General features: G+C 45.6%; 1 long non-coding RNA gene and 1 pseudogene across 1 annotated transcript in view; one reads left to right on the top strand and one right to left on the bottom strand.

Annotated features, from left to right (window-relative positions):
• LOC139281224 (uncharacterized) overlaps window positions 1–2,374 on the top strand; it is a 36,398-nt gene extending 34,024 nt beyond the window's left edge. The window contains exon 3 of the long non-coding RNA XR_011596850.1: window positions 2,160–2,374. This is a non-coding gene — a long non-coding RNA (uncharacterized lncRNA). The remainder of the gene's footprint in view (window positions 1–2,159) is intronic.
• Window positions 1–27,665, bottom strand: part of LOC139281222 (UDP-glucuronosyltransferase 2C1 pseudogene) — a 177,874-nt pseudogene that overhangs the window by 58,796 nt on the left and 91,413 nt on the right.

Raw genomic sequence — 27,665 nt, 5'->3', positions numbered from 1 at the left:
AAATAATTCATCAATTCCCGGCCAAACTAGATATTATTGGCAAAATATTTATATTTTGGATATGAAATCTGCCTTTCGTGAATTCTATTGCTGAAAATATTTTACATTCAAATGTTCGATGGCGTCTTGTTTATTATACCTATATTCATTATTATGCTAGTGTGTGCTTGCAGGGTTTTGTTGTATGCACAATAGTTGCCATGTTTATCTACATAACGACTTTCAAGTAATTAATTTTAGTTGAAGAGTTGTGAGGCACTTCTCAAAGGCATCCTAAGGTGTTGCAAAGATGCCAGCCTCAAATGGTCCCAGATGCAAAAATGCAAAAAAACATCTTTTAAAGTGTTTTGTTCCTTCCCTTAACCACCAACCCTTTGCAACACATTTCATAGAATCAGGAGGAGGCCATTCAACCCCTCGAGCCTCCTCCTCCATTCAATTAGATCATGACTGATCTGTACCTTGATAGAGAATTCAAACAAGCAGGCTGTGAGAAAGCACAGACCTCCTTTTCCGAGCTGCTCCGTGAGTGGGAGCATGTTGCATTAAGTCATCAATCAACTTGACATTTCAGGACCTTTGGCAGCGAGCCAATTAAAGGTTAACAGAATATCAATTGAGCCAATAAGGTCAAAGAAGGTGCGTTCTTTTCTGTAAATTGATCAGGTATAAGAACAGCCATTTTGGCCATGTGTTCTCAGAAAGACAAAGGAACTGGCAATCAGCCAGAAGCTTGTTGCTGCTGCCAGAATAAAAGTTAAGTTAAAACTCCAATCGGAGTTCGCAATTCATTAAAAATTAAGAGATCTAACAACCTCAACTCCATTTACCCCTCTTAAGAACATAATAAGAACCTAAGAAATCGGAGCAGGAGTAATCTATTCTGACCCTCGAGCTTGCTCGGCCATTCAATAAGATGGCCTTTCTTCGACCACAAGACCACTTTTGCCCTATCCCCATATCCCTTGATTCCCTTAGTATCCAAAAATCTATTGATCCCAGTCTTGAATATACTCAACGACTGAGCATCCACAGTCCTCTTGGGTAGAGATTTTCAAAGATTTACAACCCTCTGAGTGAAGGCATTTCTCCTCATCTCAGTCCTAAATGGCCAACCCCTAATTCTGAGACTATGGGCTAGAACCTCCACTTTTGTGCTTATCGCCCCAAAATGGGCGTTATTTCCGGTGTGGGCGTTAAAAAAGGGTTTTCAGATCGCTGACTTCTCGCCCATTCTCAAAATACCTAGTTTACATTTTTGAAAATGGCCGTTACCGCGAGCGATATCAAATGGGTGGTAGCGTTAAATTTTTTTGACCTGCTGTAAAGTGTGGCCGTCCTTAGCAATGGCATGGCAATGCTCGATTCCCGTGATTCTGCAGGTCAAGGGTCACCATGACATGCGCAGAAGAGGAGACAGAGAGAGGGGGAGCTCAGAGTGAATGAAGGCGTGGCTGGGTGTGGTGTGGCTGCTTTGGGAGGAAGGAGGGAGACTCTAGAGCTTCACAGCAAGTAGGCAAACAAAAAGTAGCAATTACCAACCACATATTTGACCAAATTTGGCCTATAATGGAGAGGGAGGAGGAGGCATCACAGCACGCTGTGGAGATTGATGTTGGAGAGATCAGTGAGATGGGAGAGGAGCACATTGGAGGCCGCAAAAGAGCCAGGAGGTTCTCGGACAAGGCAAATGGCTCCCTCCTGTAGGAGGTTGAGTTACGCTGGGGTGATTTGACACAGGGAGGGCGTGGATAGCCTACCTCAAAGGCATACCAGAAGATATGGACCGAGATAGCAGAGGTGGTCTCGTCGGCGACCAACGAGGTGCGTGAGGGTAACCAATGCCGCAAACAATGGAACGACCTTGTGGGATCCGCAAGAATAAGTATTACATTGATTTACATGTACTTATGTATTTATATAATTTGATTTGTAACCGTCATGAGTGACTATCAGTAGATATGAGGTCTTCCACTTTTACCAGGAATGTTTTACTCAAAGCCTGCAATCACGGTGTAAGTCTTTAGGTAAAGAATGATAAGAATCATAATAATCATGATTACATCTGTTGATTGTGTGTTGTATCAGTTTCTGTGACAGTACCTAGCAATGATATCACACAATGATCTCATGCCATGTCGTCCTGTCACCTTTTACAGAAGAATCTATTGACAATGAGGTCCGTGCAGAGGCGAACGGGTGAGAGGGCCATCAGTCCCCAACGACATCACAGAGATGGAGGAGCGAGTGCTCGCGCTTGTGGGGAAGCACCCCCAGACAGCCAAGGACGCATCTGCAGACCCTGAAGTGATGCCACATGAGAAAAGCTTACACCATTGCATCATGTAAAGTCTGTAGATGCCACACCCACTCATATCCGAACAATCATATATGATAGATGATTTCTAAAAGTGTCATAGGAATAATGCTGGCCTAACGAAAATCATTGCAATGCACAATATGTTGATGGTCATGAAATGTGATGTCTGAGATGATTTTGAGAGCGGTGGTGCTTTTGTCGTGCATATGCTGTGTTTAGCGCTGGACTCAGTTTGTCACCCAAGCATCCCCTTCTCCTCTAATAACCTCATTTGTGTTTTGCAGCTCAGCCAGCAGCGCGTCCCAAGGCAAGACCACAGAGGCCAGAAGGTGGGGGCGCGGGGCAGGAGTCAGCGGATGATCCGACTACATCTGGTGCTGAGGAGCTCCGATTCTCGCCCGTCAATCCGCTGGGTCTGTTCTCCACGGATGAGAGTGCGGACTTTGAAGAACCTACATCACCACGCTCCAGAAGCTATTCCACCCCAAGGTCATCTAGTGGTCCTCTGGTCATTCCCGCCTCCACTCTGGAGGTACCGGCCCCTCTCCACAGGGCACTCCATTTGTGCCCAGAACGGCGCTGACCCCGCGGAGGCCTCGTGGACTCAGCAGGTCTGTTCCACGAGCGCGACATGACAGCGGAGAGATGATACAGTTGTCCAGGAGGACTGTAGACATTGGTGACCAGCTCATCGAAGCATTGGGGGGCATATCCCGACACCTGGCCACCATTACCGAGTACATTGCGCGCATGGCGGAGTCCCTGGATGCGATAGCCAGGAACACCACTGCCACAGGCCTCCCAGTGGTCCCAGAGTGCGCACTCCACCCCTAGGTTCCGCACCATCACTGCGAATGACAGATGAGAGCAAGAATCAAGATCCTGCTTCTGCATCAGAGAATGTTTCCCCCTTGGCACCCCCCACTCCCGTACCCGTGCAACCACCGCATCTGCCTTCATCCCCCCCCAATAAGGCACTGCCTGAGGAGCTCCTCGGTCAGGCACCATGGAGTGAGGAGGGGAAAGGGTAGAGGTGGGGAGAAGGAGAGGGGGGAGGGAAAGTGAGGTGCACGTGCGCAGGTGATGGCTGTGTTATATCTCCATCTGGGTGTATGCAATTTGTTGCAATGTATGGGGGCTGGGGACCACGCTCCTGCTTTGCCTTTGTATTCTGTGTTGCTAGACATGTTGAACATGTGATTTATGTCAATGGTGGAAAAAATGAGGTGTGGGCGGAGGTTGGGTGTTATTGGCTGTGATACTTATGATTTCAGACCAATGTTGGTATTAAACTTTTATTATTGAACATAATCTTGTTGCGCATTGTCTCAGATAGCTGGACCATTACACACTGGTGGTTCCTTACCATAAAAGGATTAAATACAACTTAACATCAATCAACGTTATCTTTAACTGGCACCAAGTTGATGGGCACCATTGATGTCTGAACTGCATACATACAGCAGTGTGTCAGCATTGTCACTCACATCAGCGCTCTTTTAGGCAAATCTTTCAAATATCAGTTCCTCACATAAGAGTGGGATTTAACAAATGCCAACCACACCGCTGGCATTTGTTCCGGTTAGTTCCATTTTTTGTGGCCGTTTTTTTGAGCGAGCGATACTGTGGGCAATATCTGTGCGAGATGGTGAAATTGACGATATACGATTTCCATGGCCGCTAGTTTGGGTAAATATGCTCTTTATGAGAAAAAACAGAGGGCGGGCGTTCATATTGAATCTCGGCGTTAATTCCATGCAGAAAGTAACGCTGGCCGATATTATGGGCGGTGATTTTGCCCATTCTGCAGATTCTGCCCCAAAAAAATGGGCGGACGGTAATATTTTTTCCCGTCGTTAAGCACATGGCGAAAGTAACGCTTGGCAATAAGTCTTCTAAAAAAGCCCATCAGTTTCCATTTTGTGCCAAAATTGGCGCTATATGGGCATTAAGCATACAAAAAAGTGGAGGTTCTGGCCCCGTGACCCCTAGTGTTCGGCTCCTAGCCAGGGGAAACATCCTCCCTGCATCTACCCTGTTAAGCCCCTTAAGAATTTGATATGTTTCAATTAGATTACTCCTCTTTCTTCAAAACTCTAGAGAATATAGGCCAACTTTACTCAATTTCTCCTCATAGGACAAATCCCTCATCCCAGGAATCAGTCTAGTGAACCTTCATTGCATCCCTCTGTGGCAAGTATATCCTTCCTTAGCTAAGGAGACCAAAGCTGTACATAGCACTCCAGGTATGGTCTCACCAAAGACCAATATAATTGCACAAATGCTTTCATACACCAATCCCTTTGTACTAAAGGCTAACATACAATTTGCTTCCCTAATTGTTTGCTATGCCTGCATGTTAACTATCTGTGATTTGTGTACAAAGACAATCAGGTCTCTCTGAATACCAATTTATATCGTAAATGAATATCTTCTCGCCATATCTCTTGATACCCTTACCTAACAAGGATCTCTCAATCTCAATCTTGAAAGCTCCAATTGTCCCAGCATCCGCAGTTTTTTTGGACAGAGAGTTCCAGATTTCTATTACTCTTTGTGTGAAAAAGTGCGTCCTGATTTCTCTCCTAAATGGCCTAGCTCTGATTTGAAGATAATGTCTTCTCGTTCTAGATTCCTCCACCAGAGGAAATAAATTCTACATAGTCTCAACAATTCTGCAAAAAATGTCTATATCCAGTAACATCTAACCCTCATAGTGGTCTCACCAGCGATCTTCGTGCTGATACTTAAGTCAATAATCTTATTTTGTTGGATTGACGTTTAGATCTGAACCACTGAGAAACGATTTTTCTCACATGCAGATAGTTGAATATTACTTTGCCGTTTTGCCGGGCAGACATGTTTTTCAAGATTATCCCTGTAGATAGAACTACTAATGCCCCGGGACATCCATTGGATTATCTGTATGAAATATGATCTCCCTCGAATAACCTTTTTTTTAAATCAATTATAGAGGGGGAAATTGAGAACATGGATTCACAACTATCCACCATGGGAACTGACGTTATTTCAGAGCTCTGCTATTAATCCTCTAATGCAGCCTCTATCCAGTAGCTTCTACTATCAATATTTACCATCCTGACTCCTGAGCATTCTATTTTTTGTAGCAACTATGTATAATTTTGTATAAATGTAAATACGCCTAAAGCTTACGGTATAAACAATATTTTGTGCAGAGGAGGTTTACGTGTATAAATGGGGTTTCCGCTGAAGTTAAGGCAGCAGAACAGGAGAAGCACGGAGAATAGTCACCCCTTGGTCTTATAGCATCACTTACTTCTAGTTTCAATCATTAAAAATAAGATGCTGGACAATGAAAGCATCGTGTAAGTACAGTGTTCTAACCTGAGGGTTATTTTTCTGTGCGGTATTTTTAGCGTACTGTTTACAACATCAGATGTGTTAATAAGAACATAAGAACATACAAAATATGAACAGGAGTAGGCCATACGGCCCCTCGAGCCTGCTCCGCCATTCAATAAGATCATGGCTGATCTGATCATGACTCAGCTCCACTTCCCCCCCCTGCTCCCCATAATCCCTTATCCCCTTATCATTTAAGAAACTGTCTATTTCTGTCTTAAATTTATTCAATATCCCAACTTCCACAGCTCTATGAGGCAGCGAATTCCACAGATTTACAACCCTCAGAGAAGAAATTTCTCCTCATCTCAGTTTTAAATGGGCGGCCCCTTATTCTAAGATCATGACCTCTAGTTCTAGTCTCCCCCATCAGTGGAAACATCCTCTCTGCATCCACTTTGTCAAGCTCCCTCATAATCTTATACATTTCGATAAGATCACCTCTCATTCTTCTGAATTCCAATGAGTAGAGGCCCAACCTACTCAACCTTTCCTCATAAGTCAACCCCCTCATCCCCGGAATCAACCTAGTGAACCTTCTCTGAATTGCCTCCAAAGCAAGTATATCCTTTCATAAATATGGAAACCAAAACTGCACACAGTATTCCAGGTGTGGCCTCACCAATACCTTATATAGCTGTCGCAAGACTCCCCTGCTTTTATACTCCATCCCCTTTGCAATAAAGGCCAAGATACCATTGACCTTCCTGATCACTTGCTGTACCTGCGTACTATCCTTTTGTGTTTCATGCACAAGTACCCCCAGGTCCTGCTGTACTGCAGCACTTTGCTATCTTTCTCCATTTAAATAATAACTTGCTCTTTAAGTTTTTTCTGCCAAAGTGCATGATCTCACACTTTCTGACATTATACTCCATCTGTCAAATTTTTGCCCATTCATTTAGTCTGTCTATGTCCTTTTGTTGATTTTTTTGTGTCCTCCTCACACATTGCTTTTCCTCCCATCTTTGTATCGTCAGCAAACTTGGCTACGTTACACTCAGTCCCTTCTTCTAAATCGTTAATATAGATTGTAAATAGTTGGGGTCCCAGCACTGTTCCCTGCGGCACCCCACTAGTTACTGGTTGCCAACTAGAGAATGAACCATTTATCCCGACTCTCTGTTCTCTGTTAGTTAGCCAATCCTCTATCCGTGCTAATATATTACCCCCAACCCCGTGAACTTTTATCTTATGCAGTAACCTTTTATGTGGCACCTTGTCAAATGCCTTCTGGAAGTCCAAATACACCACATCCACTGTTCCCCTTTATCCACCCTGTTCGTTACATCCTCAAAGAACTCCAGCAAATTTGTCAAACATGACTTCTCCTTCATAAATCCATGCTGACTCGGGCATAGGTGGCTGGTAACGCCCCCTTTTGAAAAAAACTAAATTAAAAAATCCTAAACTAATTCACTTACACTGGTGCAAATTGAATGTGCAAAATGGTGATTTTTAAGATACTCCAGAAATTCAAGTTGCTCCAAAAAAAAACAGAGCAACTCCTGGTCAATTTTGAGCCCATCAAGTTCAACAATTCCATACCATAACCTCTGCCCCTATTTTTTCACATGGCAGCTCTTGATGACTGTGTTATTCCCATTTGCACCCTATCTGGACTCATCTTTTGTTTCTTAACTTGTCCCATTACCATCTCCTTTTGCCTTGTACCATCATACCTTTTGTCATTTAATCTCTCCTGCCTTCCACCCTATCACAGACCTTCCCTTTTGTTCTTTCCTCCCCTCCCCCTTTCCCTGCCCCTGCACTTGCTTAAAACCCTGTTACCTCTCTAACTTTTGCCAGTTCTGACGAAGTGTCATCGACATGAAACGCTAACTCTGTTTCTCTCCCCACAGATGCTGCCTGACCCACTGAGTGTTTCCAGCATTTTCTGCTTTTATTTCAGATTTCCAGTACCCGCAGTATTTTAGCTTTTGTAATGGTCTATTGGGCTGTTCATTATGAGGATAAAGCAATCTAGACAATCTTATATTTCTGAAAATTAGTTGAAACTAGTTGTACTTAAAGCATGTGGATAACCTATTAAACGGGCAGTCACATCAGGTTTGTGGGCAATATTAAGAACTCATTGGCATGGGAACTGAAGGTGTGCCCCTTTCTTCCATAGCGCCGAGTGTTGTTTCAGGAAGCACAATAACAATATGGCATTCCCAATTTTATGGATTCCATAATTCCATAATTGTGAAGTACAAAACAATCGCTATTGAAAATGGTCCGACTCCATAAGGGTTGTGTGTGGTTATATTGTTTAAGAACCCACTGCACATTTAACAACAACTACTTATCTTTAAACAGCACCTTTAACATAATAAAACGTCCCAACACGCTTCTCAGGAGCGTTATCAAACAACAGTTGACACCGAGCCATATAAGGCGATATTAGGGCAGGGTCAAAGAGGTAGATTTTAACGAGCATCTTAAAGTAGGAAAGAGAGGTAGAGAGGCGGAGAGGTTTAGGGCAGGAATTCCAGAGCTTAGGGCCCAGGCATCTGAAGGGAATGGTGGAGTGATTGAAATCGGGGATACTCAAGAGGCCAGAACTGGAGGGGACCAGGTATCTCGGAGGGTTGTGGGGCTGGATGAGATTACAGAGGTAGGGAGGGGCGAGGCCACGGAGGGATTTGAAAACAAGTTTAAGTGTTAATATTCAATTGTTAACATTTGGTCTAAACAGGAACATTGCCTCTTTAAGATAAGACTATGGGGCCGAAATTGCTCCTTTCCTTAAGGCCTGTCAACCCTGAAAATTGGCGGTCACGCTACGGAGCGGAGTGGCCACTGACTTTTCGTGGAATGGCCACTGCTAGCCCAATTCCCCTCCCGAGTTTTCCCGGTGGTGCCCAATTGCCCATCCCGACAAGGGGGATGCAGAGAAGATGTTTCCACTGATGGGGGAGACGAGAACTAGGGGGCATAGTCTCAGAATAAGGGGTCGCCCATTTAAAACTGAGATGAGGAGGAATTTCTTCTCTCAGAGGGTTGTAAATCTGTGGAATTCTCTGCCGCAGAGAGCTGTGGAGGCTGGGTCTTTGAATATATTTAAGGCGGAGATAGACAGATTTTTGAGTGATAAGGGAGTAAAGGGTTATGGGGAGCGGGTAGGGAAGTGGAGCCGAGTCCATGATCAGATCAGCCATGATCTTATTAAATAGTGGAGCAGGTTCGAGGGGTCAAATGGCCTAATCCTGCTCCTATTTCTTATGTTCTTATGTTCTTAACAGCCCCCCCCACCCCCGTTACTGCTCCGCTGCTGCCAATCTGTGGTAAGTGCGTCATCACCGTGCGCACCGCTGATCTACCTCCCGCCCCGGCAGCGACATGCCCCTCCGAAAATCTTCGGCCAGCCCGGTGGTGCCAAAACCTGTTTTTCCCCGGTGGTCTGGTGAGGCTGAGGCCTTCTGCAGTGGCAGTGCGGCTCCCCTTAAAGGGAGGGCACACTGCCGCTGCCGCCATGTTCTTTTTTGTCAATTATGCCCCCGCCCCCCACCCCCCCCCCCCGGGGTTTGGCCGGGCCGTCAACAGGCAGCCTGGCACCCGCTCTTGGGTGCCAGGCCGCTGGCCCGGCCGAAAGCTTCCCTGGTGGCCCCTTTAAGCGAAGGGGAAAGCCATGGTGACGCGGCGCCGCGATGACATCATCATGGCGGTGACTCTGCCCCGCCCCCAACTTCCGCCCCTCAGTTACTGTCACCGCCGCGTTTCTGCCCCTTCGGTGTTGTCACCGCCCCCATTATGACCGACTTCCGGATCACAACAAAAAAAAAACCCCAAAGAGCCGAATGTCGCTCAAGAGGCGACCTGAACCGCAGCTGCGGTAGAAACCACCGAAACGGGCGAGTGGAGCGGGGGGCGGGGGGGAAGGGGGGGGGGGGCGCTATTTCTGCCACTGTAGCTTTTGTTTTTTTTAATGTAATAAAACTCCCTGTTGGAGCTTGCGTGCTGCTTTCTTCCACGCTGGTATTTAATTCTCTTTGTGGTTAAGCTCTCAGGAGACATCTGGCAGTACTCATATCAGAACCTCTGGAGAAGTATGTACTGGCACATTGAGAGGTAATGAAGGCCTGAAGAGAACATTTCAATTGTGTCAGATTCGATAAAGACTGCATTGAGCTGAATATGTTTAACTGGGGAAATCTTGTTCATGTTTAGTTTTCTTTCTGTTGGTATGAGTCATTGCTGTGGAATTTCTTTCGAAAATCAGGTACTTAGAAACATAGGAACATAGAAACATAGAAAATAGGTGCAGGAGAAGGCCATTCGGCCCTTCGAGCCTGCACCACCATTCAATAAGATCATGGCTGATCATTCACCTCAGTACCCCTTTCCTGCTTTCTCTCCATACCCCTTGATCCCTTTAGCCATAAGGGCCATATCTAACTCCCTCTTGAATATATCCAATGAACTTTCAGTGAAGTAATTGATGGGGCCAAGATGCTATTTAATCTAATAGAAAGATTAAGCAATTAGGCCATAAAAGGAAAAAGATGCATCTGTTCTATTATGCATTGACGAGTGAAGTAACTACACCAGTTTACAAACATGCAACAACTTGTATTTATACAGCGCCTTTAACATAATAACACATCCCAAGGCTCTTCACAGGAGCGTTACAAAACAAAAATTTGACACCGAGTCATATAAGGAGATATTAGGGCAAACATGGTCAAAGAGGTAGGTTTTAAGGAGCATCTTAAAGGAGAAAAGAAAGGTAGAGAGGCGGAGAGGTTTAGGCAGGGAGTTTCAGAGCTTGGTGCCTAGGCAACAGAAGGCACGGCCACCAATAGTGGAGCGATTATAATCGGGGATGCTCAAGAGGCCAGAATTGACACTCTGCAGAGATCTCAGGGGAGTGGGGAGCTAGAGGAGATTACAGAGATAGGGAGGGGAGAGGCCATGGAGGGATTTGGAAAAAAGGATGAGAATTTTGAAATCGAGGCGTTGCTTAACCGGGAGCCAATGTAGGTCAGCGAGCACAGGGGTAATGGCCGATGATACCTTTCCCCTTCATAAAGCTTCCCTGCCTGGCTATACTTTCCACCATTTGCCCCGCTCAAACCACCGCAGTGGGAGTGTAGTCTTTATCTCAAAATCACACCTTGGTCTGTCTCCCTATCCCTCTGGCAACTTCAACTCCTTTGAGCATCTGATCTTGTTCCACCCCTCACGTCTCTCTTTTAAAATCCTTGTTCAGTACCGTGTCTCCGTCAAAGTACCACCATAATCAGGATACCATCTTGCCATCAGAAGCTTCTGCTTTCAAACTCTGGTGGGTTTAGAATGGGAACGGTGGAGGATTGGTCAATAATAGGTTTCCATTATCATCATCATCATAGGCAGTTCCTCGAATCGAGGATGACTTGCTACCACGGCAAAAAGTTCACAGGTGTTTCAATGAAGGACCTAATATTCCAGGTCATAGAAACATAGAAACATAGAAAATAGGTGCAGGAGTAGGCCATTCGGCCCTTCTAGCCTGCACCGCCATTCAATGAGTTCATGGCTGAACATTCAACTTCAGTACCCCATTCCTGCTTTCTCGCCATACCCCTTGATCCCCCTAGCAGTAAGGACCTCATCTAACTCCTTTTTGAATATATTTAGTGAATTGGCCTCAACAACTTTCTGTGGTAGAGAATTCCACAGGTTCACCACTCTCTGGGTGAAGAAGTTCCTCCGCATCTCGGTCCTAAATGGCTTACCCCTTATCCTTAGACTGTGACCCCTGGTTCTGGACTTCCCCAACATTGGGAACATTCTTCCTGCATCTAACCTGTCTAACCCCGTCAGAATTTTATATGTTTCTATGAGGTCCCCTCTCATTCTTCTGAACTCCAGTGAATACAAGCCCAGTTGATCCAGTCTTTCTTGATAGGTCAGTCCCGCCATCCCGGGAATCAGTCTGGTGAACCTTCGCTGCACTCCCTTAATAGCAAGAATGTCCTTCCTCAGGTTAGGAGACCAAAACTGTACACAATACTCCAGGTGTGGCCTCACCAATGCCCTGTACAACTGTCCCGAACTAAATCCTGAAGGGTGGAAGATGCCTGTGCGTGGATTTTTTTAACATATGGTGGCCATTGCGCACCAGCCACCACACAGGCTTGACAGAACTAGGTCTTGGTCCAGTGGCCAGGATTAACCAAGACGACTGGAGACCAGTTCTACTGCACGGACCTAGTGCGCACACATATCGCAGGGCAGGCTGGCCCGTGCTGCCCCTGGGCCCTCGCCTCGCCTGGGTCCCTCTACAATCTCTCACTGCTCCTTCGCCCTGACCTCGCCACTCCTGCAGTACCTGCCCACATTCCAATCAGCGACCTGAATCTTGCCGACGTCCAATCCAGTCGCCCTCTTCGCTGCTGCTGCTCTCCTGCTCTAGCACGTGCTGCTCCCTGGAGTGCTATGTGTTATGTATTTAACCCCTTGTAACCTGCATCACACCTGTCCACCAGAGGGCCTACCTGATGGAGTCCCAAGGGATCCCAGCATCTCTTGGGAGCACAGTATATAAGCAGGCCACCCACGGGTTACCTGCACTCTGGATCTACAATAAAGGAGCTAAGGTCACACTTGCTCATTACACACAGTACTCGGTCTGACCATTTATTATGAGCATAACAATTGGCGACGAGGTAACGAACAACCGCGCAAAAATGCAAAGAACAGTCGGCATCCTGGAGAAGTTCTCAGAGGGGGATGATTGGGAGGCCTTCGTGGAGAGACTCGACCAATACTTCGTAGCCAACGAGCTGGAAGGGGACGAGAATGGGACCAAAAGAAGGGCGATCCTCCTAACAACATATGGCTTCATGAAGAATCTCCTGGCCCCGGCTAAATCAACAGAGAAATCCTATAAAGAACTGTGTACGCTGGTCCGGGAGCACCTAAATCCTAAGGAAAGTGTTTTGATGGCGAGATATCAGTTCTACACGTTTCAACGGTCGGAGGGCCAAGAAGTGGCGAGCTACATCGCTGAGCTAAAGTGCCTTGCAGGATATTGTGAGTTTGAGGGATTCCTAGAACAAATGCTCAGAGACTTTTTTGTACTGGACATCGGACATGAAACAATCCTTCACAAACTGTTGACTGTAGAAACTCCGAATCTGAGTAAAGCCATAACGATAGCCCAGGCATTTATGTCCACCAGCGACAACACCAAGCAGATTTCGCAGTAAAAAGAAGTTTCGGCCAGTACTGTGCTTAAAGTAACGTTGGTTTTGAGCAGAAATGTACATGGCAGAATGTACATGCCGGCTGCTGTGGCCCAACCTCAATTGACCCAGAGTCTACCATCATCTGTTAATGCGAGGCAGTTAACACGCTGTTGGCGCTTCAGGGGTGATCATCGACCCCATCAATGCCGCTTTAAGCACTATGCGTGCAATGGCTGCAGAACAATGGGACACCTCAAATGAATGTGCAGGCGAGCTGCAAACCGTGCAAACCACCACGTTGCAGAGGAAGATCGGTCCACAGTGGATCAGACAAAATTGGAGACTCATACGGAGGAGGCAGAGGTGTAACGGTGTACACACGTTCACGACGAAATGCCCACCAATAATGTTGAACGTTGAACTGAATGGTATTCCAGTGTCTATGGAGCTGGACACGGGGGCAAGTCAGTCCACAATGAGTAAAACGGCCTTTGACAGGCTGTGGGGGAAGAAGGCACACAGGCCCAAGCTCAGCCCCATTCACACCAAACTAAGGACATATACAAAGGAACCAATCTCTGTAATTGGCAATGCTGAAGTCAAAGTCTCCTATGATGGAGCAGTACACGAACGCCCGCTGAGGATTGTGCCAGGGGATGGCCTCACGTTGTTTGGCAGAAGCTAGTTGGGGAAAATCCGCTGGAACTGGGACGACATCCGAGTGCTTCGTTATTTGAGCCAGGCATTGGAAGCTTCTCGGGGGCAAAAGTGCAGATCCATTTGGTTCCTGGTACGTGACCAATCCACCACAAGGCTCGGGTAGTACTGTACATGATGCGTGAAAAAATGGAAATCGAGCCGGACAGGCTGCAACGTGAAGGCATCATCGTGCAGGTGGAATTCAACAACTGGGCCAGTCCGATTGTCCCGGTACTCAAGGAGGACGGTACGATTAGAATTTGCGGGGACTATAAAGTAACAATTAACCGTTTTTCGCTGCAGGACCAGTACCCGCTACCCAAGGCAGGCGACCTATTTGCGACCCTAGCTGGAGGGAAGACGTTCACCAAGCTGGACCTGACCTCGGCCTACATGACGCAGGAGCTGGAGGAGTCTTCGAAAGGCCTCACCTGCATCAACACGCACAAAGGTCTGTTTATTTACAACCGGTGCCCCTTCGGGATTCGGTCGGCCGCAGCGATCGTCCAGCGGAACATGAAAAGCCTGCTAAAGTCGGTTCCTTGCATAGTGGTCTTCCAGGACGACATATTGGTTACAGGTCGAGACACCATTGCGCACTTGAAGAATCTGGAGGAGGTTCTTAGTCGGTTGGAGCTCAGGTTGAAACGCTCAAAGTGTGTTTTTCTGGCATAGGACGTTGAGTTCTTCGGAAGGAGAATCGCAACAGACAGCATCAGACCCACCGTAGCCAAGACGGAGGCCATCAAGAACGCACCGCGACCACGGAACGTGACGGAGTTGCGGTCATTCCTGGGACTCCTTAACTACTTCGGTAATTTCCGACCTGGGTTAAGCACCCTGTTAGAACCCCTGCAGGCACTACTGCGCAAGGGAGATGACTGGGTATGGGGGAATTCACAAGAGGCTGCCTTTAAGAAAGCCAGAAATTTACTGTGTTCTAACAAACTGCTTGTTCTGTATAACCCATGTAAACGATTAGTGTTAGCGTGCGATACGTTGTCATACGGGGTCGGATGTGTGTTACAACAGGCTAATAATTCGGGAATGTTGCAACTAGTTGCGTATGCATCCAGAAGTTTATCCAAGGCCGAAAGGGCCGACAGCATGGTTGAAAAAAAGGCTCTGGTGTGTGTTTACGGGGTAAAAAAAATGCACCAGTACTTGTTTGGCCTCATGTTCGAGCTTGAAACTGACCACAGGCCGCTCGTATCGCTATTCTTGGAGAGCAAAGGGATTAATACCAATGCCTCTGCCCGCATCCAAAGATGGCCGTTCACGCTGTCGGCATACAACTATGTAAATCCGCCACAGACCGGGCACAGAGAATTGCGCAGATGCTCTCAGTCGGCTACCATTGCCCAACACCAGGGTGGAAATGGCACAGCCAGCAGACTTGCTCATGGCCATGGAGGCATTTGAGAACAAGAAATCCCCCATAACGGCCCGCCAGATCAGGATCTGGACCAGCCAGGATCCTTTACTGTCCCTGGTAAAAAACTGTGTCATAGAAACATAGAAACATAGAAAATAGGTGCAGGAGCAGGCCATTCGGCCCTTCAAGCCTGCACCGTCATTCAATAAGTTCATGGCTGAACATACAACTTCAGTACCCCATTCCTGCTTTCTCGCCATACCCCTTGATCCCCCAAGTAGTAAGGACTATATCTAACTCCTTTTTGAATATATTTAGTGAATTGGCCTCAACAACTTTCTGTGGTAGAGAATTCCACAGGTTCACCACTCTCTGGGTGAAGAAGTTTCTCCTCATCTCGGTCCTAAATGGCTTACCCCTTATCCTTAGACTGTGACCCCTGGTTCTGGACTTCCCCAACATTGGGAACATTCTTCCTGCATCTAACCTGTCTAAACCCGTCAGAATTTTAAACATTTCTATGAGGTCCCCTCTCATTCTTCTGAACTCCAGTGAACAGAAGCCCAGTTGATCCAGTCTTTCTTGATAGGTCAGTCCCGCCATCCCGGGAATCAGTCTGGTGAATCTTCGCTGCACTCCCTCAATAGCAAGAATGTCCTTCTTCAAGTTAGGAGACCAAAACTGTACACAATACTCCAGGTGTGGCCTCACCAAGGCCCTGTACAACTATAGTAACACCTCCCTGCCCCTGTACTCAAATCTCCTCGCTATGAAGGCCAACATGCCATTTGCTTTCTTAACCGCCTGCTGTACCTGCATGCCAACCTTCAATGACTGATATACCATGCCATCCAGGTCTCTTTGCACCTCCCCTTTTCCTAATCTGTCACCATTCAGATAATAGTCTGTCTCTCTGTTTTTACCACCAAAGTGGATAACCTCACATTTATCCACATTATACTTCATCTGCCATGCATTTGCCCACTCACCTAACCTATCCAAGTCACTCTGCAACCTCATAGCATCCTCCTCGCAGCTCACACTGCCACCCAACTTAGTGTCATCCGCAAATTTGGAGATACCATATTTAATCCCCTCGTCCAAATCATTAATGTACAATGTAAACAGCTGGGGCCCCAGCACAGAACCTTGCGGTACCCCACTAGTCACTGCCTGCCATTCTGAAAAGTACCCATTTACTCCTACTCTTTGCTTCCTGTCTGACAACTAGTTCTCAATCCATGTCAGCACACTACCCCCAATCCCATGTGCTTTAACTTTGCACATTAATCTCTTGTGTGGGACCTTGTCGAAAGCCTTCTGAAAGTCCAAATATACCACATCAACTGGTTCTCCCTTGTCCACTCTACTGGAAACATCCTCAAAAAATTCCAGCAGATTTGTCAAGCATGATTTCCCTTTCACAAATCCATGCTGACTTGGACCTATCATGTCACCTCTTTCCAAATGCGCTGCTATGACATCCTTAATAATTGATTCCATCATTTTACCCACTACCGATGTCAGGCTGACCGGTCTATAATTTCCTGTTTTCTCTCTCCCTCCTTTTTTAAAAAGTGGGGTTACATTGGCTACCCTCCACTCGATAGGACCTGATCCAGAGTCTATGAAATGTTAGAAAATGACTGTCAATACATCCACTATTTCCAAGGCCACCTCCTTAAGTACTCTGGGATGCAGTCCATCAGGCCCTGGGGATTTATCGGCCTTCAACCCCATCAATTTCCCCAACACAATTTCCCGACTAATAAGGATTTCCCTCAGTTCCTCCTTCTTACTAGACCCTCTGACCCCTTTTATATCCAGAAGGTTGTTTGTGTCCTCCTTAGTGAATACCGAACCAAAGTACTTGTTCAATTGGTCTGCCATTTCTTTGTTCTCCATTATGACTTCCCATGATTCTGACTGCAGGGGACCTATGTTTGTCTTTACTAACCTTTTTCTCTTTACATATCTATAGAAATTTTTGCAGTCCGTCTTAATGTTCCCTGCAAGCTTCCTCTTGTACTCTATTTTCCCTGCCCTAATCAAACCCTTTGTCCTCCTCTGCTGAGTTCTAAATTTCTCCCAGTCCCCAGGTTCACTGCTATTTCTGGCCAATTTTTATGCCACTTCCTTGGCTTTAATACTGTCCCTGATTTCCCTTAATAGCCACGGTTGAGCCACCTTCCCTTTTTTATTTTTACGCCAGACAGGGATGTACAATTGTTGTAGTTCATCCATGCGGTCTCTAAATGTCTGCCATTGCCCATCCACTGTCAACCCCTTAAGTATCATTTGCCAATCTATCCTAGCCAATTCACGCCTCATACCTTCAAAGTTACCCTTCTTTAAGTTCTGGACCATGGTCTCTGAATTAACTGTTTCATTCTCCATCCTAATGTAGAATTCCACCATATTATGGTCACTCTTCCCCAAGGGGCCTTGCACAACGAGATTGCTAATTAATCCTCTCTCATTACACAACACCCAGTCCTCCATGGGAGCTGGTCCAGTGTCCCAGTGGAGATGCAGGAAATGATTAAGCGATTCCACAGACGCAAAGATGAGCTGTCCCTGCAGGCGGAATGTCTTTTGTGGGGCAATCGCGTAGTCTTGCCCAAGAAAGGTAGAGACACATTCATTTGCGAACTGCACAACACCCACCCAGGCATCGTGATGTTGAAAGCCATTGCCAGATCCCACATGTGGTGGCTGGGCATCGACTCAGATTTAGAGTCATGTGTGCGCCAATTCAACTGTTGCTCTCAGTTGAGCAATGCACCCAGAGAGGCATCGCTAAGTTTGTGGTCCTGGCCATCCAAACCGTGGTTGAGGATCCATGTAGACTATGCAGGCCCATTCCTAGGCAAAATCTTTTTGGTTGTCGTGGATGCTTACTCAAAGTAGATTGAATGTGCATTAATGTCTGTAAGCACGTCCACGGCCACCATTGAAAGCCTACGAGCCATGTTTGCCACGCACGGCCTGCCTGATGTTCTAATCAGTGACAATGGGCCGTGCTTCACCAGTGCCAAATTCAAAGAATTCATGACTCACAATGGGATCAAACATGTCACATCTGCGCCGTTCAAGCCCGCATCCAACGGCCAGGCAGAACAGGCAGTTCAGACCATCAAGCAAAGCTTGAAATGCGTGTTGGAAGGCTCCCTGCAGGCCCGGTTGTCTCGCGTACTGCTCAGCTACTACACCAGACCCCACTCACTCACCAGGATTCCCCCAGCCAAGCTGCTCATGAAAAGGGTGCCTGAAACAAGGCTCTCTTTGGTCCACCCTGATCTACATGATCACGTGGAGGATAAGCGGCATCAAGTGTGTACCATGTCCGCGCAAACTTGTCACGCGATATTGAGATCAATGGTCCTGTGTTTGTGCTCAATTATGGACATGGTCCCAAATGGATCGCTGGCACAGTCACAGCCAAAGAGGGGAGTAGGGTATTTCAGGTCAAACTGACCAATGGACAAACGCACAGAAAACACTTGGACCAAATTAAACTGCTGTTCACCAACAGCTACGTACAACCTGAAGAGGGCACCACCAACTTTGACCTTCCAACACACACACAAGTGGCAACTGACATCACAGTTGACCACGAAACAGAACTCATCATCCCCAGCAGCCCAGCAAGGCCAGCTGCCCAACAGCCCAATGAAGAACTGACCAACCCACCCACACCAGCATTTGTACCGAGACGATTGACAAGGGAGCGCAAAACCCCAGATCGTTTCACCTTGTAAATAAATGTACTGTTGACTTCACGGGAGAGTAATGTTATGTATTTAACCCCCTGTAACCTGCATCACACCTGTCCACCAGAGGGCCTACCTGTTGGAGTCCCAAGGGATCTCAGCATCCCTTGGGAGCACAGTATATAAGCAGGTCACCCACGAGGTACTTGCACTCTGGAACTACAATAAAGGAGCTAAGATCACACTTGCTCATTACACACAGTACTCAGTCTGACCATTTATTATGAGCATAACAGTATGCCCCCACACTGCTGATTCCGCGCCCCGGCCTGCTCCGACGGTGCTTCATTATATAGGTCATGAGAAACGCACATATCAGTCCAATACATAGAGCTGGGAATGAGCATGCATATCTTCAGAATATTCAGATAGACCAATGATTTCCCATGAAATAATGCTCAAGAATCTATTCAAGTCCTCTTGAGGATACTTTTCAGAGTTCACTGGACTCGAGTCAAACCCCTGAGGACTGGAAAATAGCAAATGTGATGCTTATCTTCCAAAAAGAGGAAAGGGGTGAATCATCAAATAAAAGACCATTGTTGGGAAAGTGTCATAAGAACATAAGAAATAGGAGCAGGAGAAGGCCACACAGCCCCGTCGAGCCTGCTCTGCCATTCAATACGATCATGGCTGATCCGATCATGGACTCAGGTCCACTTCCCTGCCCGCTCTCCATAACCCCTTATTTCCTTATTGTTTAAGAAACTGTCTATTTCTGTCTTAAATTTATTCAATGTCCCAGCTTCCACAGCTCTCTGAGGCAGCAAATTTCTGAGAGAAGAAATTTCTCCTCATCTCAGTTTTAAATGGGCAGCCCCTTATTCTAAGGTCATGCCCTCTAGTTCTAGTCGCCCCCATTAGTGTAAACATCCTCTCTGCATCCACCTTGTCAAGCCCCCTCATAATTTTAGACGTTTCAATAAGATCACCTCTCATTCTTCTGAATTCCAATGAGTAGAGGCCCAACCTACTCAACCTTTGCTCATAAGTCAACCCCCTCATCTCTGGAATCAACCTAGTGAACATTCTCTGAACTGCCTCCAAAGCAAGTATATCCTTTCGTAAATATGGAAACCAAAACTGCACGCAGTAGTCCAGGCGTGACCTCACCAATACCTTATACAGCTGTAGCAAGACTTCCCTGCTTTTATACTTCATCCCCTTTGCAATAAAGGCCAAGATTCTATTGGCCTTCCTGATCACTTGCTGTACCTTTTGTGTTTCATGCACAAGTACCCCCAGGTCCCGCTGTACTGCAGCACTTTGCAATCTTTCTGCATTTAAATAATAATTTACTCTTTGATTTTTTTTCTGCCGAAGTGCATGACCTCACACTTTCCAAAATTGTACTCCATCTGCTAAATTTTTGCCCACTCACTTAACCTGTCTATGTCATTTTGCAGATTTTGTGTGTCCTCCTCACACATTGCTTTTCCTCCCATCTTTGTATCATCGGCAAACTTGGTTACGTTACACTCAGTCCCTTCCTCCAAGTCGTTAATATAGATTGTAAATAGTTGGGGTCCCAGCACTGATCCCTACGGTACCCCACTGGTTACTGATTGCCAACCCGAGAATGAACCATTTATCCCGACTCTCTGTTTTCTGTTAGTTAGCCAATCCTCTATCCATGCTAATATATTACCCCCAAACCCGTGAAATGCTATCTTGTGCAGTAACCTTTTATCTGGCACCTTGTCAAATGCCTTCTGGATGTCCAAATACACCACATCCACTGGTTCCCCTTTATCCACCCTGTTCATTACATCCTAAAAGAATTCCAGAAAATTTGTCAAACGTGACTTCTCCTTTGTAAATCCATGCTGACTCTACCCGGTCAAATTTTGCTTTTCCAAATGTCCAGCTACTGCTTCTTTAATAATGGACTCCAACATCTCCCAGATGTTAGGCTAACTGGTCTATAGTTTCCTGGTCTATAGTTATGAGGGAGCATCTTGAAGAACATGAGCTAATCTAAGTTAAGCCAACGTGGTTTTAGGAGTGGCAGGTCATGCTTGATTAAGTTATTGGATTTCTTTGAGCAGATGACCGATGGAGTCAATAGGGAAGAGACTGTGGATATTATCTACCCGGATTTCAGGAAGGTACTTGACGCACTCCCACATAATAGGGTACGACATAAGGTCCAAGTGAATGGGATAGATGTGTACGTATTGAAATGGATCGACAAATGGTTGGTTGGTTGCCGCAGTGAGAAGTAATTTATGGAGAGGTATCTGGCCGGCCACCAGTTAACAGTGGGATTGCAACAGGGTTTGATATTGGGGCTGCTATTTAATAATGTTTATAAATGATTTAGAGGAAGGAATTGTGCCCAAAGTGTCCAAAGTGGGAGCAGTGACACATGACAAATATCAATGCCTACAAATTGAAAAGGATCTTGGCAAGATCACTCAGTGGGCAGAGAAATGGCAGATGCAATTTAATATCGGGAAATATAAAATTATGCGATCTGGCAGACAAAAGGTTAATGTGGATTTTGTCCTAAACAGAAATGTACTCAAAGTGTGGGAGCAGAAGAGAGCTTTTGGGGTTTTAGTGAAAAGGTCACTAAGACCATCAGCATAATGTTCCCAATCTGTGAGAAAAAAAGAAATAGAAGGTCGGAATGCATAGCAAGAAGTACAACATATATAATCCAGCGAGACCATTTTAGGAACTTTATTTGGCTCTTGCGAGGTCATATCTAGAATACTGTGTGATGTTGTGATCTCCCTATTTCAAGAAGGATATTGAGTCCTTGGAAGGGGGTACAGAGAAGGGCTAGACAGTTGATCCCAGACTTAGGAATGACGTGTGTTAAAAGATTGACCATCCTGGCTGGGTCTTTTCTCTTGAATAGGGAAGGCTGCGCGGCGATACGATGGAAGTATTAAAGTTGGGAAAGGTTTGGACAAATGGAATCCAAGTGAGCATCTAGGGAGTTTCAGCACAAGGGGTCAAATTTACAAATTAAAGACAACAGAAGAAAATCTGAGTTTAATTTACAAAAAGAATGGTAAGTATGCAGAACAAATTATTGGCATGGTTGGTGGAACAAGAAACTTTAAGAGGTTTAAAGAAGGAACTAGATGGGTTCTTGTCAACAAATAGGATTCAGGGTTAGAAAGGCACTGTGGCTAGGTGGGCTAGATGGAGCAACAGTCTTTTCCTGCCTGATACTGTTGCGATGTTACTATTCCTGCACCTATGTGGCCATTTCCCTTCATCCTGGTCTGCCAATTCTAAATTCTGTGCCGCTTATATCATTTAGTCGAGCAGTGCATTTGTGTAGACCTTGATCTCTTCATTGTTCGTTCTACAACTGTTTAGTTACAGAATAACCGTTTCATTTAAAGTGAGGCAAAAACTACAGCTTGGAAGGATAATTCAACAAAATAACACAGCAACGTTGTACGTGTGATCGATGATTGATAATGTCATGCACTGCTAATGGGTTATGTCAGCAGATTCTGTTTTATTGGTTGACTTTGTTTGTTGCTACAGATTTAGCAAATATAATTTGAACAAATCAACTAGCTGTTTTGTTTTAATAAGGCTCATGTTTCACAGGCTCTCGAACTTACCATCAATTTAACAAGTGTCTGGAAAGATTAAAGTTTGGGTAACCATTTTAAGGATAACTATCCAACATGGTCTAATGGCTTTGGACAAAATTCTGGACATTTTTATATTGAAGAAATTTGGAAATAAATCTTGGAGGTCCAATAAATGGTATACTCTGGACAGTCAATGGAAAATAACGCAATTGCTACAGAGATTGCTTCTTTCATTCCCTGGCACAATTGCTGCAGGCAAAAAAAGATATAGGTAATGAGTAGATGTTTAAATTTCACTGACTGAAGAGTTGGTCTTTTTGCAAACACTTTTTAAAATTTATTTTACAACGCTCTTGCCTACTATTGTGGATATCTGAACGGAATATATGGAATTAAAGACAGTAAGGTAAACGGGATATATGAAAATGTATAAGCCATGGAAGAATAGCTGGGAGAATGTCAGATTGCAAATAGTGCAACATCAGCATAGCTAACAGTCTGTCTCAAGGTTTCAAGTCACTAATCCTGCCAATACCATCTAATTGTAACATAAAATAAATCTGCAGAATTGCAAGGTCTCAGTTAGTAGTCACACCATTAGATTGAAACATTTAGAGGCAATACTTGAGCTTTCAAGAAAAAACATCTCATATAGATTGACTAATGAGTGGCTGAGTTAGACTGTCAATCCAATTGTATTTTGTTATCTGATTTCAAAACTGTATAACTGTTGACGCTTTACGATGTAACTTCACCTATCCGTAGGGAGTGTGTACGGTCTATCCAGAGAGTATATCTTCTGTCTGATAGGTCTTACTGGCCGGTAATAAAGACTGCTTTGTTCAAAGCACAAGAGGTATTCGACTCAGTAATTTTACTGAACCAGATTGAAGTAAAAGAATCCAGGAATTTACACTATCAAGGGCTTTAAGTATGACAACACAGACATAGAGAAGATGTTTCAACTTGTGGGTGAGACCAAAACTAGAGGTCATAAATATAAGATAATTCTACAGATACTTCTTTACCCAGAGCATAGTGAGAATGTGGAACTCGCTACCACGTGGGGTAGTTGAGCAAAATAGCATAGGTATATTTAAAAGAAAGTGAGATAAGCACATGAGGGAGAAAGGAATAAAAGGATATGTTGATAGGGTTAAACATAGAAACATAGAAACATAGAAAATAGGTGCAGGAGTAGGCCATTCGGCCCTTCTAGCCTGCACCGCCATTCAATGAGTTCATGGCTGAACTTGCAACTTCACTACCCCATTCCTGCTTTCTCGCCATACCCCTTGATTCCCCCTAGTAGTAAGGGCTTCATCTAACTCCTTTTTGAATATATTTAGTGAATTGGCCTCAACAACTTTCTGTGGTAGAGAATTCCACAGATTCACCACTCTCTGGGTGAAGAAGTTTCTCCTCATCTCGGTCCTAAATGGCTTACCCCTTATCCTTAGACTGTAACCCCTGGTTCTGGACTTCCCCAACATTGGGAACATTCTTCCTGCATCTAACCTGTCTAAACCCGTCAGAATTTTAAACGTTTCTATGAGCTCCCCTCTCATTCTTCTGAACTCCAGTGAATACAAGCCCAGTTGATCCAGTCTTTCTTGATAGGTCAGTCCCGCCATCCCGGGAATCAGTCTGGTGAACCTTTGCTGCACTCCCTCAATAGCAAGAATGTCCTTCCTCAGGTTACGAGACCAAAACTATACACAATACTCCAGGTGTGGCCTCACCAAGGCCCTGTACAACTGTAGCAACACCTCCATGCCCCTGTACTCAAATCCCCTCGCTATGAAGGCCAACATGCCATTTGCTTTCTTAACCGCCTGCTGTACCTGCATGCTAACCTTCAATGACTGATATACCATGACACCCAGGTCTCGTTGCACCTCCCCTTTTCCTGATCTGTCACCATTCAGATAATAGTCTGTCTCTCTGTTTTTACCACCAAAATGGATAACCTCACATTTATCCACATTATACTTCATCTGCCATGCATTTGCCCACTCACCTAACCTATCCAAGTCGCTCTGCAGCCTCATAGCATCCTCCTCGCAGCTCACACTGCCACCCAACTTAGTGTCATCTGCAAATTTGGAGATACTACATTTAATCCCCTCGTCCAAATCATTAATGTACAGTGTAAACAGCTGGGGCCCCAGCACAGAACCTTGCGGTACCCCACTAGTCACTGCCTGCCATTCTGAAAAGTCCCCATTTATTCCTACTCTTTGCTTCCTGTCTGACAACCAGTTCTCAATCCATGTCAGCACACTACCCCCAATCCCATGGGCTTTAACTTTGCACATTAATCTCTAGTGTGGGATCTTGTCGAACCTTCTGAAAGTCCAAATATACCACATCAACTGGTTCTCCCTTGTCCACTCTACTGGAAACATCCTCAAAAAATTCCAGAAGATTTGTCAAGCATGATTTCCCTTTCACAAATCCATGCTGACATGTACCTATCATGTCACCTCTTTCCAAATGCGCTGCTATGACATCCTTAATAATTGATTCCATCATTTTACCCACTACCGATGTCAGGCTGACCGGTCTATAATTCCCTGCTTTCTCTCTCCCTCCTTTTTTAAAAAGTGGGGTTACATTGGCTACCCTCCAATCGATAAAAACTGATCCAGAGTCAATGGAATGTTGGAAAATGACTGTCAATGCATCCGCTATTTCCAAGGCCCACCTCCTTAAGTACTCTGGGATGCAGTCCATCAGGCCCTGGTGATTTATCGGCCTTCAATCCCATCAATTTCCCCAACACAATTTCCCAACTAATAAGGATTTCCCTCAGTTCCTCCTTCTTACTAGACCCTCTGACCCCTTTTATATCCGGAAGGTTGTTTGTGTCCTCCTTAGTGAATACCGAACCAAAGTACTTGTTGAATTGGTCTGCCATATCTTTGTTCCCTGTTATGACTTCCCCTGATTCTGACTGCAGGGGACCTACGTTTGTCTTTACTAACCTTTTTCTCTTTACATATCTATAGAAACTTTTGCAATCCGTCTTAATGTTCCCTGCAAGCTTCTTCTCGTACTCCATTTTCCCTGCTCTAATCAAACCCTTTGTCCTCCTCTGCTGAGTTCTAAATTTCTCCCAGTCCCCGGGTTCACTGCTATTTCTGGCCAATTTGTATGCCACTTCCTTGGCTTTAATACTATCCCTGATTTCCCTTGATAGCACGGTTGAGCCACCTTCCCTTTTTTATTTTTACGCCAGACAGGAATGTACAATTGTTATAGTTCATCCATGCGGTCTCTAAATGTCTGCCATTGCCCATCCACTGTCAACCCCTTAAGTATCATTCGCCAATCTATCCTAGCCAATTCACGCCTCATACCTTCAAAGTTACCCTTCTTTAAGTTCTGATCCATGGTCTCTGAATTAACTGTTTCATTCTCCATCCTAATGCAGAATTCCACCATATTATGGTCACTCTTCCCCAAGGGGCCTCGCACAACGAGATTGCTAATTAATCCTCTCTCATTACACAACACCCAGTCTAAGATGGCCTCCCCCCTAGTTGGTTCCTCGACACATTGGTCTAGAAAACCATCCCTTATGCACTCTAGGAAATCCTCCTTCACCGTATTGCTTCCAGTTTGGCTAACCCAATCTATGTGCATATTAAAGTCACCCATTATAACTGCTGCACCTTTATTGCATGCACCCCTAATTTCCTGTTTGATGCCCTCCCCAACATCACTACTACTGTTTGGAGGTCTGTACACAACTCCCACTAACGTTTTTTGCCCTTTGGTGTTCTGCAGCTCTACTCATATAGATTCCACATCATCCACGCTAATGTCGTTCCTAACTATTGCATTAACCTCCTCCTTAACCAGCAATGCTACCCCACCTCCTTTTCCTTTTATTCTATTCTTCCTGAATGTTGAATACCCCTGGATGTTGAGTTCCCAGCCCTGATCATCCTGGAGCCACGTCTCTGTAATCCCAATCACATCATATTTGTTAATATCTATTTGCACAGTTAATTCATCCACCTTATTACGGATACTCCTTGCATTAAGACACAAAACCATCAGGTTTGTTTTTTTAACACCCTTTGTCCTTTTAGAATTTTGCTGTATAGTGGTCCTTTTTGTTCTTTGCCTTGGGTTTCTCTGCCCTCCACTTTTCCTCATCTCCTTTCTGTCTTTTGCTTTTGTCTCCTTTTTGTTTCCCTGTCTCCATGCATTGGTTCCCATCCCCCTGCCATATTAGTTTAACTCCTCCCCAACAGCACTAGCAAACACTCCCCCTAGGACATTGGTTCCGGTCCTGCCCAGGTGCAGACCGTCCGGTTTGTACTGGTTCCACCTCCCCCAGAACCGGTTCCAATGCCCCAGGAATTTGAATCCCTCCCTGCTGCACCACTGCTCAAGCCACGTATTCATCTGCGCTATCCTGCCATTCCTACTCTGACTAGCACGTGGCACTGGTAGTAATCCCGAGATTACTACTTTTGAGGTCCTACTTTTTCATTTGGCTCCTAGCTCCTTAAATTCGTTTCGTAGGACCTCATCCCTTTTTTTACCTATGTCGTTGGTACCAATGTGCACTACGGCAACTGGCTGTTCTCCCTCCCTTTTTAGAATGTCCTGCACCCGCTCCGAGACATCCTTGACCCTTGCACCAGGGAGGCAATATACCATCCTGGAGTCTCGGTTGCGGCCGCAGAAATGCCTATCTATTCCCCTTACAATTGAATCCCCTATCACTATCGCTCTCCCACTCTTTTTCCTCCCCTCCTGTGCAACAGAGCCAGCCACGGTGCCATGAACTTGGCTGCTGCTGCCCTCCCCTGATGAGTCATCCCCCCCCAACAGTACTCAAAGCAGTGTATCTGTTTTGCAGGGGAATGACCACAGGGGACCTCTGCACTACCTTCCTTGCACTGCTCTTCCTGCTGGTCTTCCATTCCCTATCTGGCTGTGGACCCTTTCCCTGCGGTACGACCAACTCGCTACACGTGCTACTCACGTCATTCTCAGCATCGTGGATGCTCCAGAGTGAATCCACCCTCAGCTCCAATTCCGCAACGCGGTCCGTCAGGAGCTGGAGGCGGATACACTTCCCGCACACGTAGTCGTCAGGAACACTGGAGTCGTCCCTGAGTTTCCACATGGTACAGGAGGAGCATAACACATGACCGAGCTGTCCTGCCATGATTTAACCCTTAGATAAGCAACAACAATGCTAAAGTTTATTCACTGTTATAGAAGAGAAAAAAGAAAAACTACTCACCAATCACCAGCCAGCCAATCACTTACCCCCTTGGCTGTGACGTCACCTTTCTGTTTCTTTCTACTTCTTTTTTGCCTTCTCCCTGTAGCTGCACAAGCCATGCC

Source organism: Pristiophorus japonicus, chromosome 15, assembly GCF_044704955.1.
Source record: "Pristiophorus japonicus isolate sPriJap1 chromosome 15, sPriJap1.hap1, whole genome shotgun sequence".
NCBI lineage: Eukaryota > Metazoa > Chordata > Chondrichthyes > Pristiophoridae > Pristiophorus > Pristiophorus japonicus.
The sequence above is the reverse complement of the archived record's forward strand: the minus strand, read 5'-3'. Positions and strand labels throughout refer to the sequence as shown.